The sequence below is a fragment of the Psammomys obesus genome, unplaced genomic scaffold (assembly GCF_907164565.1).
Source record: "Psammomys obesus unplaced genomic scaffold, mPsaObe1.curated_primary_1811, whole genome shotgun sequence".
NCBI classification, from domain to species: domain Eukaryota; kingdom Metazoa; phylum Chordata; class Mammalia; order Rodentia; family Muridae; genus Psammomys; species Psammomys obesus.
Genome location: NW_026592586.1, coordinates 834,355 through 852,003, shown reverse-complemented (window position 1 = coordinate 852,003; position 17,649 = coordinate 834,355). Strand labels below are relative to the sequence as shown.

Sequence of the window (17,649 nt, the reverse complement as noted above, 5' to 3'; positions counted from 1 at the left end):
TGAAAACAGATGAGGTAAACAGATTTGTGATTACACCAGATAACACAGCATCGGGGCACTGAAAACACCTTTCAGAAATGTCTTATTGCCTGAACTTTATCATCATTATTGCCACTGGGAAAACATATTCAACATGGTTTTAAACCATTCTTAAGAGGTTAATACTCGGGCTGGAGAGATGGCTCAGTGGTTAAGAGCACTATCTGTTCTTCCAAAGGTTCTGAGTTCAATTCCCAGCAACCACATGGTGGCTAACAACCATCTCTGGAGTGATCTGGTGCACTCTCACATGCAGGCAAAACACTATATAAAAAATATAAATAAAAAATAATTTAAAAAAAAAAAGAGGTTAATGCTCCATGAGCCTTGACAGATGAAGACTCAGGAAGTAGAAAATGGCTTCATCCTTTCTTTTATCTCAGATGGTTCTGACAGGCAGATTTGAGGCTTCTGAGAAAGTGTTTGGAGATCAAGCAACACAGTGGAAAAGAGACCCTTGCTATTTTTCTTTCTGGATCTCATTGCACTAGTCATGTTCTCCCTACAGTGCTGGCTGGAGTGGTGATAGCTAGCATGTTTGTCTTCTTTCTGACATCAGTAGGAACAGTTCCAATTTTAGAGGAAGAACAGTATTAGGAAAGGCACAAATAGTGTGTATCTGGGTCCCAAGTGAACGGTGCAGGTGATGACTCATCTTTGTTGTCAACTTGACTGCATTCAGAATACCCCAAGAGACACACTTCTGGGAACATTAGTGAGAGCATGTCCAAAGACTAACCAAGAAAAGAAGACCCACCCTGAATGTGGGTGACTCCACCCCATAGGCCAAAATTGAAGAAAGGTAGAAAGGGAGCAGAGAAGCCTGCCCACTCTCTGGTTCCTCATCATCCTAGCCAAAGCCAATTCTGCCACTTTGTTTTCCCTGCTACTGTAAACCTCAAGCCTGGAGCCAAAATAAACACACTTGTTTCATTAAGTTGTTCACAAAGACAAACACACACACACCAACAACAACTAATATACTCCCTAAAACACAAGCACTGCTGAGAGACGAGGTGCCATTATTTCCATCAGCCTTTCTCCTTAAGCACAAAGGGACCATAGTAGCTGAGGTGGATAGGGTGATTCCCCTTTTCAAGGGTGACCAGATGACCCACATTCCAAGAACAGAGGTCAGCTCTGAGTCCTTAGCACAGCACCATTGCCACCTAGTGGCACCCAGGCTATACTGGGACATTTGCACCTCAGAAAGGAAAGAGATTCTTCCTCATCAAAATTATTTCAGGTCCAAATTTGGATCTGATTTCAGAGTAAAGACACATCACACAGCACAGCTGTCATGCTGTGGTTCCTCTCCACTGTCAAATCAGTGGATCTAGAGTCTTCCAGGAAACACATCTTGAGGGGTGTGTGTGCGTGTGTGTGCATGCGTGTGCGTGTGTGTGTGTGTGTGTGTGTGTGTGTGTGTGTGTGTAAGCATTCCCAGAGGTTGAACTGAGGAAGAAAGACTTATCCTGATGTGGATTGACTATCATGGACTGAAATCCTGGACCAAATTAAAGTGATCTGAGCATCAGAATTCCTCTTTCTGTTTATCTCTGTGTGTGTGTCTTTCTGTCTCTCTTTCTCTCTGTGTCTGTCTCTGTCTCTCTTTATTTCTCTGTCTGTGTGTGTGTCTACATCTACATCCTTATCACCCACAAAACCTGACTCCAAATGGATCAAAGATTTAAACATAATCAAATACACTGAACCAGATAGAAGAGGAAGTGAAGAATATCTTTGAACTCATTGGCAAAGAAAGACTTTCTAAACAGAACATCAGTAGCACCAGCTGTAAGAACAATAATTAATAAATTGTACTTCATGAAACTGATAATTCTGCATGGCAAGGAAAACCATTATTCAGACAAAGTGGCAGCCTAGAGAATAGGAAAAATTTACTAACTACACATCCAATAGCATGCTAATACTCAAAATATAAAAAAAAACTTAAAAATCTAGATATCAAGAAATAACCCAACTTTTTAAAAAATGGAGTACAGATAGATCTAAACAGAAAATTCTTAAAAGAAACTCAAATGGCTGAGAAACACTTAAAGAAATGTTTAACATCCTTAGTCATTAGGAAAATGCAAATAAAAACTCCCTTAAGATTTCATCTTACATCCATCAGAATGGCTAAGATCAATAAAATGAGTGACAGTTCATGCTGGCTGCTCATTGATTGCTGGTGAGAGCATAAACTTATACAGCTACTATGGAAATCAGTGCAGCAGTTCCTCAGGAAGATGGGAATCGATCTACCTCAAGATACAACGGTACCACTCTTGGGTAAACACCCAAGGTTGCTTTTTCCAATCGCAAAGACACTTGCTCAGTGTTCATTTCTGCTCTATTCATAATAGACAGAAAATGGAAACAAAATAGATATCCCTCAACAGGAGAGTGGATAAAGAAAATCTGGTACATTTACACAACTGAGTAGTAATCAGTCATTAAATAACATGAAACCACAAAATTTGCAGGTAAATAGATGAAACTAGAAAAAAAAATCATTTTGAGTGAGGTATTCCAGACCCAAAAAGACACATATGGTATAGATGTGGATATTAGCTGTTAAGTCAATGATAACAAAGCTACAAACTATAGAACCAGATGTTAGGTATGAAATAAGGGACTGGAGAGTGAGGGAAATAGATCTCCCTAGGAATGTGAAATAGAATAGATTTGGATGGATGTGGAAGAGACTGGAATGGGAAGATCAATGGAAGAAGAAAGAGGGGACAAAGGAGGGAATATGGTGAGAGACAGCTAAAATTAAGGACTATTTGAGGGGTAGTATGGGAACTTAAAGCAATAGAAGTCTCCTAAAATATATACCTGTATAAAGATGATCTAACTGAAATTGCCAAATAATGAGGAGAGGGAGACCCAAGTGGACAGCTCTTGTCACTGAATGAGGCTTCCAGTGCTAGGATTCGGTTACATCTAGTTGATTTATTGGTCAAAGAGGTTCCATGGGAATCCCCAAACAACTCAGGCTGTTGTCAAGACTATAGGTTGCTCTCCAGAAATGGACAGCAAGGCCCCATTACTGAAGACAGTACCTACACAATTCATTGAATGCAGAGAAGTTGAGCTGGATCCTACATAAAACATTCACCCCTATGTGCTAGTACCTTTGGTACAGAAAAGTACATTGCATGCTCCTAAAAGAGAAACATAAACACCAATCCAGACACAAACTCTTTGTTATACAATAGTGTTGCCTACAAGATATGCTAGGGCAATGGTGGCACAAAGTTTGTGGGGGTAACCAACCAACATCTGATTTGACTGAAAGCCCAGGGCAAGAGCTGGAACCCATGCTGACACTGTTTGAGTGACCAAAAACTTGAAACCAAATACTACTGTTCTAAAATAAAAAAAGAAAAGAAAAGAAAAAGAAAGAAAGAAAAACAAACAAACAACAACAAAATGTAGCAACAAAATGAGACCTAATGACATTTTGCTATACTCATAGATCAGTGCCTTACTCAACCATCATCAGAGAAGCTTCCTCCTGCAACAGCTGGAAACAAATATAGAGAGCCACAGCCAGAGAATGAGAGACCTTGGAACACTCAGCCTTAAAGGAAATGTCTCCATCAAATCCCTACCGGGCTCAGAGAACTCTGCTGAAGAGGAGACAGAAGGCATGTAAGAACCACAAGGATGGAGGACACCAAGGAAACAAGGTCTTCTAAATTAACATGAGCGAAGTACATATGACCTCACAGAGACTGAGGCAGTGTGCACCAGGCCTGTACCCGTGGGTCTGTACCCGTTGGGGTCCTAGAGCTGAAAGAAGGAGAGACATGCCTCTGACCATAACCCAGAAGCAATATCCAATCGGCAACCACTTGCAAATGAAAACTTAATTTTCCTCCAAGGGAGTCTCATTGGGGAAACAAATTGCTCCTAAGTGTAGGCCTCATGCCCATTAGTAGATGGCCAACAGAAAACAAAGTCAGCAAAATTTTGGAGGTTCCTTGTCTCATAATGTCATGTCAGGGCTCCTCCACCTCCATCCCTTTTAATTTTATCTTAATTTTTAAATTTTATTTTACTGTACTTATATTTTCCTCTTTTTTTTTTTCCCCCTACAGGATTTTTGCATCTCTATTATGGCTTTCAGTTTAGTGTTTTTATGGGATTCCACAGCGTGGGTCTCTGTTTCTTGTGCCTTTTCTTAGGCTCTTTTTATTCTGTTTGTGTGCAATCCAACTCCAATGTTTAAGTTTTTGTTTTATCTTATTATAACTTATTTTATTGTTACCCCATAGAAGACTGTTTGTTTTCTAAGGAGAGCCAGAAAGGGGGTGGCTCTGGATGCGAGGGGAGGTGGAGAGGACCTTAGAGAAGTAGAGGAGGGAGAACCATCATCAGGATATATTATGTGAGAAAAGATTTATTTTCAATGAAAGGAAAAAAAGAATCCATGTGCCTAGACAGCTTGCCACCTTTCCACCGTAATTGTCAATAAACATAGGTGTAGGCATAACATTATTATATAATTCAAAAGCTGATTCCTTATTCTGAGAATCTCCTATCTCAATGTTGTGTAAACACTGCTCCGCAATTGTTCCCCAGTATGCCAATAAAGGAGTTTATAGCCAATCACTGAGCAGGGGAGAGAATAGGGCGGGACTTCCTGCCAGCCAGGGGAGAAGGAGTTAGAGGAGGAAGTATGAGCATTCAGCCTCTGGAGAGGTCCAGGAAACATCGGAGGGAGATGGAGAAAGAAAGCTACAAAGTGCAAGTATCTCTGGGATGTGCACTGGGAGAAAGCCAGTTAGGTTTAGAGGATTAAGAACAGAGTTAATACTGCTCGAGATTGTGCTGTGAAGCTTGCTAAAATAATATAACGGAGTCTCAATTATTTGGGTGATAGCCGGGTTAAGAGAGAAACAAACACAATTTCATAAAATATGTTTAACACATGGGTTGAGGACAAATCTCAGTTGGTAAAACCCCCGGCTCACGCGCAATAAAGACCTTAGTTTGCCTAGAAAATATCATCCTGAGTGAGGTAACTCAGAAACAGAAAGACACATATGGTATATACTCAGGTATAAGTGGATATTAGACATATAATATAAGATAAACATACTAAAATCTGTAGCCCTAAAGAAGCTAAACAAGAAGGAGGAAGCTAGAGAAGAGGCAGAAACCTCATTCAGAAGGGTGAACAGGATTGTTATAGAAGTAGAAGATAGGGAACAGAACAGGAGCCTTCCACAGGCCGCCTCTGAAAGACTCCCAGGGTATTGAAGCAGATGCTAAGACTCATAGCCGAACTTTGGGCAGAGTCCAGGGAACCTTATGGAAGAAGGGGGAGATAGAAAGACCTGAGGGAACAGGTTGTCTAGGAAGTCTTTATGCTGCCTTTAAACTTGTTAAGTTGCCATTTGAACCTTTGTTACCTTTGATAAACCATGCCTCTTTCCCTTCTGCTTTCCCTGAGGATATGCTGTACTCATTTACCCAGCAGATATGTCTGTTACACACAGACACACACACATCTCACACACACACACACACACACACACACACACACACAGAGAAAGATATATATATACATATATATATATATGAATATATATGTCTCTCTCTCTATATATACACAAACACACACACACACATATATATATATGACAAAGTTGTGTTACACCCATGTTTATAGTTTGTATAACTGGCTACTAATCCAGACCAAAAGACTTAGCTCACAAATTTCAAATTTTAAATAAAAATTTCAAAATTTATATATATATATATATATTTCATCAGAGCCTTGTTCTGTGAGCTCTTGGGTTACTGAGACACACCCAGTGTTACATTTTTCAGCATCTGTCATCTCCTCAACCATTCTCTCCTTAATATACTTGCTCCTTCAACTGCTCTTTCATTATATATTCACTCACCCGATTATACACTGCTTCTAAATGCATCCTAAATATAGCTTTCTAGTTATGGTGCTTCACACCAATGAGAAGTCTTAATTTCTTCATAATTACATTCATCTCATATACACATCCATTGACAAATATGCATTCTGTGGTAAATGTGTTTACTGAAACTTCAAAAACCTGAAAAAAAAATTCACATAAATATTGATTGAATTATGTGAATGTGGTAGAAAGTGAGAGCCGAACTCAACTCTTTATACCCTAAACTATGATTTTAAAACAGCTTTGAAATGGTTTTTCCTCTGTTGATTGTAGTCTTATTCTTAATAATTTGTCATCATGAAGATTAGATGCATCATTTTCAGTACTGAGTATGCATTTATGTTGAATGCATTTGTGTTTGTCTCCTTAAAAGAAGAATTTTTTTTTTTTTGCTATACATTCACTCATCATGTCTTTTGTTGTTGTTGTTTTTGGTCATGAAATTAGTTTATTTCATAGTCCTATTTTGTCTGATATTATTCACTTTCCTGTGACTCCTACCAGTCACATTTTAGTAATTTACAATTTAAAAATCTACTAGACGTTATATGATAATAAAGATGGTTACACACACACACACAAAAAAAGACCTTAGTTTGCTTAACCAGAATCCAGGTAAAAAGTCCAACCGTGGCACATGATTGTAATCCTATGATGAAGGAATGACAGATAAGACAGGAAGATTCCTGGAACCACACTGGCCAGCTAGTCTAGATTTCTCTGCAGAGCCCCAGGCTAACAAAAGACCCTATCTCAAACAAAAAGATGAAAGGTGCCTGAAGAATGACACCACTCTGCCCTCCACACCTGCATATACAGGTATGTAAACAAACATGGAAAAATGAATAGACTGAGTAGATTTACAGTCTGTATGCTTTGCATATAGACATGCTTTGTTTTCAAGACTTCATCAGGTTTCTCCCCAGCTAGCCCAAATGGAATTCAGCACAGCCATAAGCAAAACACGCCAGGACAGGAAGGGAAAGTTTTCCATTTCTGACTTTGAGCTGACACAGGGTTTCACTCTGGCCCTCGCTGGCCTGCGTTAGAAATGTGTTCAGTATTGTAAGATAGAAAACTACCTCATCGATTACAGTGTCTCGGTAATGCTTTAGTAACTTCTGATTGGAAAGCTGTATGGTCCAGAAATCAGAGGGTAAGCACTTGTGGCCAGGGTGGCATCTGTCTTTTATCCCTGTTGATAGGGATATCCCTCATTGGCTGAGGTACCACCTCACAGTCCACTCCCAGTGGGCTAACCTGGAAAGGTGCTGGGAAAGAACAGGCGGGAAGTATAGAGATGACAATGCTTAAACATTAAACCATTCTAAGGATTTGTGAGTGTACACGCTCTCAAATTCAGCAATGAATCAACATTTCAGGAAACTGGTTTCATGAGCTTAAACTACACTAATCTAACCAAGGGTTGATAAGCAGCAAGGGCGGGGCTGGTGAGCAGACATAGGAACAGTTATTAAACCTATTTGTGAGGTAAGACAAATTTCTGACTCCGGAAACTCACTATGCAACCCAGGCTAGCTTCAAACTAGCAGGCATCCTCAAGGCTCCAGCCTGAGTGCTGGGATTCCGGGTGTGAACCTTTATACCCTTGGCCTTCAGCTTTTAAACCTCTGTGAAGTAAGCTTCCCTGGAGATTGTGCTTGCAGCGATCTTACATCAGAAGGCAGACCCTGGGACAGAGGAGAATGTCATGAGCCGCAGTGTGTCATACCCACCAGGCCATTTGCATTAGGCCCCCAGCAAAGGCTTGATGGAGTCCCATCTCCCCAAGCCAGAAGCCTGCTATGACACACCTCAGCTTCTTCTGAAAGCTCTGCTTACAGAGGTCAGGTCCATTATATGGAAAAGTCTGCTGAGTTCATCCCATTGCTCCCCTGTAAATAGTGTATAAGATGTACTTCTTAATGGCTCCCTTGGCATAAGACACAGCATATGTAGGACCTCTTCAGTCCACCTGTTCCTCTTCCTTATCTCTGATCCCTTTGCAACTCCCACTCAGAAATCTGTCACTCAAGAACCACCTGCTGGTCCAGGTTGCAGGTCATAGAAATGGCTCTGTGGCTAAAATGGCTCTTGCTGCCAATCCTGAATTCAACCCCCTGGACCCCTGAAGGGAAAGGAGAGAACTGATTCTCAGCAATTGTCCTGTGATCTCCACACATGTGCAGGCCCCCTAACACAAAATGAATGAAGAAAAGTTTTTAGTTCAATGTCATCCTCAACTGCATAGTCAGCTGGAGCTCAGCCTAGGCTACAAGATACCATTGGGAGTGGGGAGGGACAAAAAAGAAGAAGAGGAGGAGGAGGGGAAAATGAAGAAGGAAAGAAAAGACAAAGGTGCTAAGGAGGTATCTCAGTTGGAAGAGAGTTTGCCTAGCATACACAAGAGCCCTTGGTTTAATCTCCAGTCTAAATCTGAAACCCTAGCTCTCAGGAGATGGAGGCATATCAAAAGTTCAAGGTCATCCTTGGCTACTTAGTGAATTTGAGATCAGTTTGGGCTATATGAGATCTTGCCTAGTTTAAAAAAAATGGGGGTGGGGTAAAAGACAAGAAAATGGTAGGCTAGGTTATATGAGTGTGATTCACGATCTCTTCCAAATGAAGGAACAGAACAGAAATTACCTTTCATGTTTTCCATGGGAGAAGCTGTGAACACAAGACAACTGTTTTTTCGTCCAACAATGGTATACTTAATGAGAACCAACAGCCCTCTAACTGGGCACATCTGCTACCAAACTCACTCTAAATAAGGTTCCCTCCAGCATTGTTCCCCTCCAGGTGCTATGATACAACCATGAATCCAGCTATTTCTATCCACAGAAAGAAGTATTTCATGGAGACTCGGGAAGGCAGTAATGGGCAAGATGCCATCTTGCCAAATGGGAAGTGAGTTTCCTGATGTATGAGTTTATGTATGAGTTTTTCCTGATTAATCAGGAAAATTAACCGGGGGGGGGGGTAAAACTCTCTTCTTGTAACAGTCACAGCTTAGTTGGGCACAAACCTGGCCTGTAATCCTAACACGTGGGAGGCTCTCACAAGAAGATGGCCATGAGTTCTAGGCTAGCCTGGTTACACAGGGAGACCCTATCCCTAAAGAGTAGTCATAGCAATGGTGGTAATGAGACAGGAGCAGAGGCAGAGCCCCAGCACTGACTTAGAAGACAGGAAATGCAGCAGCAATGGAAAGTTCTTTCCAGAACACATTTTATTTATTAGCACAGTGGACGAAACTCAAGCTTAGTGAAAGACCCTTTTCTTACCTCTCTTTGCTTGTGTGTCCAGGTCTCCAGCAGCATCAATCCCAGCCTCTCCACATAAGCTGTGATATCCTCAGAACAGCATTCGCAAGAACAGTGGCAGCCAAAACACAGCACAGCAGGTTGCCAAGTCAGGAGAGGGGAGAGTGAATGAAGTCAGCTGTGCTCAGCGGCTCTAACTGAGCCAGTCCTTCTGTTGCCTGCAGCAGGACCTGTAACCACGGTTCCCAGGGTGCATCAGAATTTTCTGACGTTTGTGTTAATTATAGAATCTCACTGTATGTCAAAAGCCTTCTACCTGTTTTTGGTTGGATCTTCCGCTTATGCACTTATGTTATCTTTTCCCTCAACTCCCAGGCCCAGTTAATGAGGTCTAAGGGAAATTTGTAAGCTAAGTAGCTCAAGTGACACTCAGCTGACACTCAGACTCGTCCCTCTCCGTGAAACACCAGACCTTCCCAACATGGCAGCCAGTGGAGCCACTGCTTCCGAGCCTGGTGCTCGTCTTGATTGGGGATGCTGAGCTTGCAGAATTGAAAGTGATGAAAACTCTACATCAAGAGTTCACGAGGTGCCAGCGAGACCATTCCGTAGATTAAGGGACTTGCTGCCAAGGACTGGAGTTTGACCCCTGGATCCACATGCGAAAGGAGAAGTCCTACAAGTTGTCCTCTGACCTTCATACATATACCATGTGATAAGTACATCCACACACATGCACACAAAATAAATAAATGTAAGTTTTTTTTAAGTCCACAGGAGGTTCTGAAATCTGTGTTTAGACTGATTTTTTTTTGTTGTTTTTTTTTGTTTGTTTGTTTTGTTTTGTTTTAATCTCAGAAGATGTGTTGATAAAGTATACAGAGCCAGGTGTGCCAGCAGAAGCCTGTCATTCCAGCTACCCAGGAGGCTGAGGTAGGAGGATCTTTTGAACAGTTAAGACTGGCTAGAGCAATAGAGTTAGACCCAGTTCACATATTTTTCATTGGTTGGGGTGCTGGAGAGATGGCTCAACAATTAAGAGCACTGGCCGCCCTTCTAGGGGACTCAGGTTTGATTCCCAGCACCCACACAGTAGCTCATAACCACCAGTAACTCCAGTTTGAGGGGCTGTGACACCCTCTGTCAGTCTTTTCAGGTACCAGGCATATACACGGGACAACAATACACAAACAGGCAAAAGAGCCATACACATAAAATTCTTTTTTTTCCCCTTCAGTTTTTTTTTTAAGATTTATTTGTTTATACATATGAGTGCTCTGTTTGTATGTATGCCTGCATGACAGAAGAAGGGCTCATATCCCATTCTTGATGACTGTGAGCCACCATGTGGTCGCTGGGAATTGAACTTGGGACCTGCTCTGGGAGAGCAGCCAGTGCTCTCAACCACTGAGCCATCTCCCCAGCCCCCTGCATGCAAACGTCTTAATGTGGTGAGGTTTGCACGTGCAAGCACCGACACTGAAGCAAACCTGGCATTGCCACCGGCAGCAGTTGATTGCACATCACCATGGGATAGCAAGTATTTCCGTAAGGCGCATGATTTGCCAAACCTTCATCTGAAGATGTATTTATATTTTGTAGACAAAATCCGGACTTGAACTTCACTATTAAAAGAATTGTGTTGCATTTGTTTATTTGTGTGGCTGGACGCTGGTGTCATGGCGTAGGTATGGTAGTCAGAAGCCAACTTGTGAGAGTCGTTTCTTTCTATATGTAAGTCCTGGGATTCAAAGTCAGATTGTACCTTTCCCTGCTGGGCCATCTCGCGGGCCACACCTATAAATAAATATATGCATGTAAAACTAATGCTTATTTAGAAAAGAAAAAAACCTAACTCATGAACCCTCATTCACGCTGGGTGGAACTGCGAACGGACGCAGCCGCTCTGAAAGCCACTGAGGAGAATTCTTAGAGAGCTGAAGTTAAATCTACCTCTACCGTAAGACCATTCGTTAGCATATGCCCAAAGGTCTCAGCATCCCACCCCATATGTACTTGCTCAGTTATGTTTACTTGCTTCTCTAGTCACAGCAGCTAGGAAATGGAAACGACCTAAATGTCCCCGAACCAATGAGTGAATAATGAAAAATTCTAACTAAATTAAAAAAACACAAAAAAAAAAAAAAAAAACCTCAGTTACAACAACACAACTGAAAATTTCCCACTGGTTCATAGTCTTCAATTCTGTAATAATCAGAGCGCTTTTGAGATTATAATATAATTACACATTTCTCTCTTCCCTTTCCTTCTTTCAAGTTCTTCCATATATACCTCTTTGCTCTCCCAAATCTCAGCCTCTTTTTTTTCATTAATTGCCGTTCCATGCATACATGTTTATGCATATATGTGTTTACATATATACATATATTTTTTCCTAAATGTAACCTGCTCGGTCTGCATGATGTTGCTTGCATATATGTTTTCAGGGCTGTCCTCACTCGTTGCGGAAATGAATGGCTAAACCCAGCTCTCTGAGAAGGCCCGGCTGAGGATGTGGGTCAGTGGTAGAAGGCTCCCTAATCCCCCAAATGGGGGCATTCTTCTTTTCACTTCTGGTTAGGAAGTTCTGCAGCTTTCACCGGCAAAGAAGTTAATGCTTCTTCCATTCCATTCCTACACTGAGTTGAAAATGCACTTGGAGAGCTTTATTCTCACAAGCCACTGGGTGTCAGTCCTGAGCTGTAATGTAGGAAAATGAACATGCAGGACAGTCAGGCCAATGAGAATGTGTAAAATCAACCGCTTTCTTTTTTTAAAAAAAATTATTCATTTTTTATTAATTACAGTTTATTCATTTTGTATCCCAGCTGTAGCCCCCTCCCTTATCCCCTCCCAATCCCACCCTCCCTCCCACTTTTCCTCCCATGCCTCTCCCCAAGTCCACTGATAGGGGAAGTCCTCCTCCCCTTCCCTCTGACCCTAGTCTATCAGGTCGCATCAGGACTGGCTACATTGTCCTCCTCTGTGGCCTGGTAAGGCTGCTCTCCCTCAGGGGAGGTGATCATAGAGCCAGCCACTTTCAATCAACAGAACTAAAGTAAGCAAGAGAGACCACAATAGGGGAGAGTGATGGTGGCACCACAAGTCTGAGCTAAAAAGGCTTGGTGTGTGTGTGTGTGTGTGTGTGTGTGTGTGTGTGTGTGTGTGTGTGTTCTAGTTTGTTTTCCTTTGCTGTTATAAGCAGGATGACATAACAAAACCTGGGGCAGGACAGGTGTACTTCATTTTACAGCATACAGATTTCTAAATATAACCGCTTGGTCTCCATAATGTCACTTGTGTGCATATCTTCAGGGCTGACCATTTGGTACTGGATAACCAATTGGTGTGGTTTTCTCTGGGGAAAACCGTTTCTCACACTCTCAGTGTTCCTTGTTGCCTGTTGTCCGTAGTTCTTTGTGTCGAGTTGCGGCTTCCTGAGCTTTCCTCCCGCTTCCCTTTAGCATGTCTGTCATTGTCCTTTTTCAGCTCCTGTTCAGACAGTCATGTTGGTGAGACTTTATGGGTGTAGGGTCTGACATTGCCAGGAGACACTATTTCACAGCAAGCTCCCTGATCCCCGGCTCTTACGTTTTCCCACCACCTCTTCCACAATATTGCCTGAGCCTTAGCTGGGAGAGTTGCTTTGTCGATGTGTCCATTGGGACTGGCCTCCGCAACTCTGCGTTTTGATTAGTCATGGGTTTCTGTGGTGGCCTCCATCTGCTGCAGAGGGAGGTTTGCCTGGTGAGGAATGAGGACTACACTTATCTGTGGAATAAGGACAAATGGTTAGATTGTTGCTTTCCTAACGTGGTTGTAGGTTCTCCCCCAAGATCCATGGCTATAGTAGACCTGGGTGGTTGGCTAGGTTTTCAGCATAGTTTCCCTCTTGTTGAATGCTCTTAAGTCCAATTAGAGAGGTATTGTCTACTGTCAAGGCATGCATGCCAACACTGCACTCTTAGGGCTATGGTGCCATGCGGGTCTTGTTGTGGTTGATAGCCATAGCTGGTTAGCACTGTCAGTGGGCTCCCTCCTTTGGAAGCTTGCATGGCACCTTCTTGTACCATGAAAGCTAGTCCTCAGGGAAGAGGCTTTCAGGCAGTTCCAGTTCAGAGGCCTTTGGGACCAGTTACTAAAGCATATGGTGTCTTTAGCAATAGGGACCTCCTAGAGCAACCAAAGGCAATCCATCTGCCTCTCCCTGCTGACTGATGTGATCAGAGACCTGCATGACCATGCCTGGCCATGGGGCAACCAAAGGCTTTAGGAACTGGCTGTATCTTTTGGGATTTTTTTCTTTCTTTTTTTGGACAACCCTGACTAATAACTCAAAAGAGGGCTCCTCAGTACATAACAAAACCTCATGTATTGGGGTTTTGTTAAGTAGTCTTTGTTGGCTTGCTTTCTTATTCAGCCTGGGAGTGGTACCACCCACAGTGAGCTGGGCATATCAGCCTCAATCATTAATCAAGAAAATTCCCACAGGCTTGCCTACTGGCTGATCCGATGGATGTAATTCCTCAGATGAGGTTTCCTTTTCCCAGGCAATTTTACCCTGTATCAACCAGCACAGGGTGTGTGGTGGTTTGAATAGGGTTAGCCCCCTAGAGACTCATGTGTTTGAATGTTTGGCCCATGGGGAGTGGCACTATTAGGAGGTGTGGCCTTGTGGGTGTGACCTTTTTGAAAGAAGTGTGTCACTGTGGGATCGGGCTTTGGGGGTCTCATATGCTCAAACTAGGCCTAGTGGGGCTTTTACTTCTGCTGCCTTCAGATCGAGATGTAGAACTCTCAGCTCCTTCTCCACGTCTGCCTGTGTGCTGCCATGTTTCCCTCCGTGACAGTAATGGACTAAACCTGTGAATCTATAAGCCAAGCCTCAGTTAAATGTTTTGCTTTGTAAGACTTGCCGTGGTCACGGTGTCTCTTCACAGCAATGAAACCCTAGCTAGAACAGGTAGTTTCATGTGCAGAAGCACCCTTCCTTCACCAGTTACAACCAGGGCAACATTCTCCAAGTGGTGCCAGACCTTCCCAGTAACCCAGGAAGCCCAGCTTACAGTTCCTCCCCTGCCCACTGCTTGGTGCTAGGGTGGTGGGGAATGTGTCGCTGGTGGGCTGTGTCCCAGGTGGTACCCGAGGTGATTGGTATGTTCTGGGATCAGGGGAAACACCACTGTGGAACTGGAGTTGACAAAAGACACGCATTGTCTGATTGTGTTAGAAGATAAGCAAAGGAAATGAAAGCAGAACAGAGGTTTAAAATGCCAGTGAGAAGGGGCCATGGATCTGTAACCCCAGTATTCAGGATATAGAGGCAGAGGTATCCGGACCCTGATGCTAGCCATGGATACACAGGGCCTGCTTCAAAACAAACAAAAGAAAGAAAGAGCTGTGACTATTCTTCAGAATGTGAAGGATGTTTGACCAGGCAGGTTTGTCATTACATCATCCAGGAAGGAGAAAGAGAAAGATTGCCGCAAACTCAGAGCCAGCCTGAGCTACACAATAAGTACAGGCCAGGCAAGGCTGCATAGTGAGATATTGTCTCAAATAAATGAATAAATAAAGTCAGGTGTGATAACACATGTCTAATTCCAGTACTCAGGAGGCAGGAGCAGGTAGATCTCTATTAGCTCCAGGCCAGCCTGACTGATACAGTAAATTCCAGGCTAGCCAGAGCTACACAGTGAGACCCTGTCTTAAAATAAATAAAAATAAAGAATAAAGGAAGAAGGAAGGGAGGAAGCAGGAGAAAATAGGAAAGGAAAATAGGAGAGGGAAGAACATGGAAACCAATCTTGAGACTATTTTGAAGTTAAAAGGAATAGAGTAGCTGAGGGCAAATTGCACTACAGAGTGTGGGCTGACAATGCGTGTCTCAGGGGTAGAGTATTTACCTAACACACATAAGAACGAGGGTGACTGAGAACAAAGATCCAGGTAGTCACGTTACAATATGAAACCATATTTAAATAAAAAAAATATTTTTAGGGTTTTTGTTTTTTGAGACAGTGTCTTACACTGTAATCCAGGTCAGCTTGGAACTCTCTATGTAACCCTGACTGGGCTCAACCCCAATGATCCTTCTGCCTGAGCCCCTCAGTTCTGGGGGTACATGTGTGTGCCACAGTCCCACCTTATATGCGCCCCATTTCATACAAGGTAAACTCGTTCCTTGACAGGCACAAATGATGGACGTGCTCAGCTACTAAGATTGCAACTAAGCTGTGTCCCTGTGGTCGTTTATCATGATCGGCCAGCTTGAGTGAGACGTACAGCCTGTCTTCTTATCAGCTGCCGTGGGCATCATCGCCAGACAGCATACAGAAAATGTCCACATTATGTTCTAATGGGCAAAGCAATCCTTCCCTAGATGGACGTTTGCAGGAAAATGTAGAGGAGCTTTCCAAAAGCCACAAATCGCCTGACTGGGGGTGACCGGGAACTTTTGGATTGTAAACCAGCTCTCATTTGGGACTTGTGTCATGTTTATTTGGTATATACTATCTATTCCAACCAAGATTTTAGAGTAAAGGAGAGCCAGCTTACTCTATGTTCATGAAAATAAGACAGAACAACTGCCGTAAAAAGAAAAGAAAAGAAAATCCATGGAATATAATATTTCGGAACTATTCTCTGGACCATGATGTTCAAAGTGGTTGCTGTAGGCAGGCATACTAAAATAAACAAATAAATAAATAAAATTAAAAAAAAAAGGTTTTCTAAAGTTTGTATGTGTTAGCCCAGCTGGAAGCTTGGTGTCCCTGTGGGAAGGGATGGAATGCTGAGGGTCTCTGTCCTTGGGAAGGAAGGAAGTTCTGATATAGTTTGGATGTGAAGTGGCCTCACAGACGACCATGGTTGAATACTTGGTCTCTAGCACATTGTGTTGTCTAGGGGAGGCCGTAGAAACCACGGGAGGTAAACCTAGCTGGGGAGCTCTGGAAAAGAAGGGCTGGGCGGAAGGGGTTAATGGTTTTTATGTGGCTGTTTGCATTTAAATATTAATGTGATAAAATTAAATTAAGGACTGGTAAGTTGGTTCAGTTGGTTAAGTGTGTGGCGTTCAGGTATAAGGACCTGAGTTCTGACCCCCAGATCCTGAGCGTGGTGGACGCCGGCAGCCGCAGTGCTGGCAGGATGGGTGCAGACAGACGGGTGTCTGGCACTCACTGGCCAACCAACCTAGCTGAATTAGTGTGCTGCAGATAAAATGAGAGACCCCGTCTCAAAAAATAAGGTGGAGAGCAATAGAGGAAGACACTTGATGTCAGCCTCTGGACCACACACACACACACACACACACACACACACAAACACACACAAAAGCAGAAAGTTCTGCTGCCATTGTACGAAGCACTTATCACACTCAAGCGCCACCTGTGACAAGCAGTATTTCATTGTACAGTATTTCCATCAGGACAGAAAAGTCTGTTGGACAGCCATGACACAGATACATATGAACAACCAGAATGGTGCTGTTTGTTCACTGACCGGCTAGCAGAATAACATGAAAGTAAGATTGGTCCACCTCACTTTTTATTATTGTTATTATTATTATTATTTACATTTTATTAACTCTGTATCCCAACTATATCCCGCTCCCTCATTCCCTCCCAATCCCACCCTCTCTCCCTCATCTCCTCCCTGTCCCTTTCCAAGTCCACTGATGGGGAGAACCTCCTCCTCTTTCATCTGACCCTGTTTTATCAGGTATCTTCAGGACTGGCTACAAAGTCCTTTTCTGTGGCCTAGCAGGGCTGCTCCTCCCTTGAGGGGTGGGGAGGCCAAAGAGCCAGACACTGAGTTCATGTCAGAGACAGTCCCTGTTCCCCATACTAGGAAAAACTCACTTAGGTTACTGAGCTACCACAGGCTACATCCGAGCAGAGGTTCTAGGTTATATCCATACATGGTCCTTGGTTGGAAAAACAGTCTCATATAAGACCCCTGTGTCCAGATATGTTTGGTCCTTGGGGAGCTCCTGTCCTCTCCACGTCATACTAACTCCCCCTCCTTTCATACCACCTCACTTTTTATGACATTTTAATTACCTACCTGAAACCAAACATTGTGGCTCAGGCTTGGGATCCTAGCACTGTGAGGAAGAGAAGGAAGGATCAGGAGTTCAAGGTTATCTTTAGCTATACAATGAGTTTGGGGTCAGTCTGGGCCACTACATGAGACCCCGATTGGAAAACAAAACAAATATTTCTATGGTGAAAAATAGTAACTTCTCCCCCAGTTGCCAACAGCCAAAATTCTAGATCTAGGATGATCAGATTAAGGAGACCTGGCTGACACAGCAGTAGTTTGAATGAGCGTCATCCAGGGTGCTTACTGAAATCACATGTCTTGAGAACCCACCTCACACCATGGAA

At 43.0% G+C, this 17,649-nt stretch overlaps 1 long non-coding RNA gene across 1 annotated transcript; it reads left to right on the top strand.

Moving 5' to 3' along the window:
* Window positions 1-6,552: 6,552 nt before the first annotated feature.
* On the top strand, window positions 6,553-9,992 carry LOC129682256 (uncharacterized). The gene is made up of 3 exons (XR_008720960.1): window positions 6,553-6,812; window positions 8,838-8,903; window positions 9,303-9,992. It is a non-coding gene; the product is annotated as an uncharacterized LOC129682256 (long non-coding RNA).
* The last annotated feature ends 7,657 nt before the right edge of the window (window positions 9,993-17,649 follow it).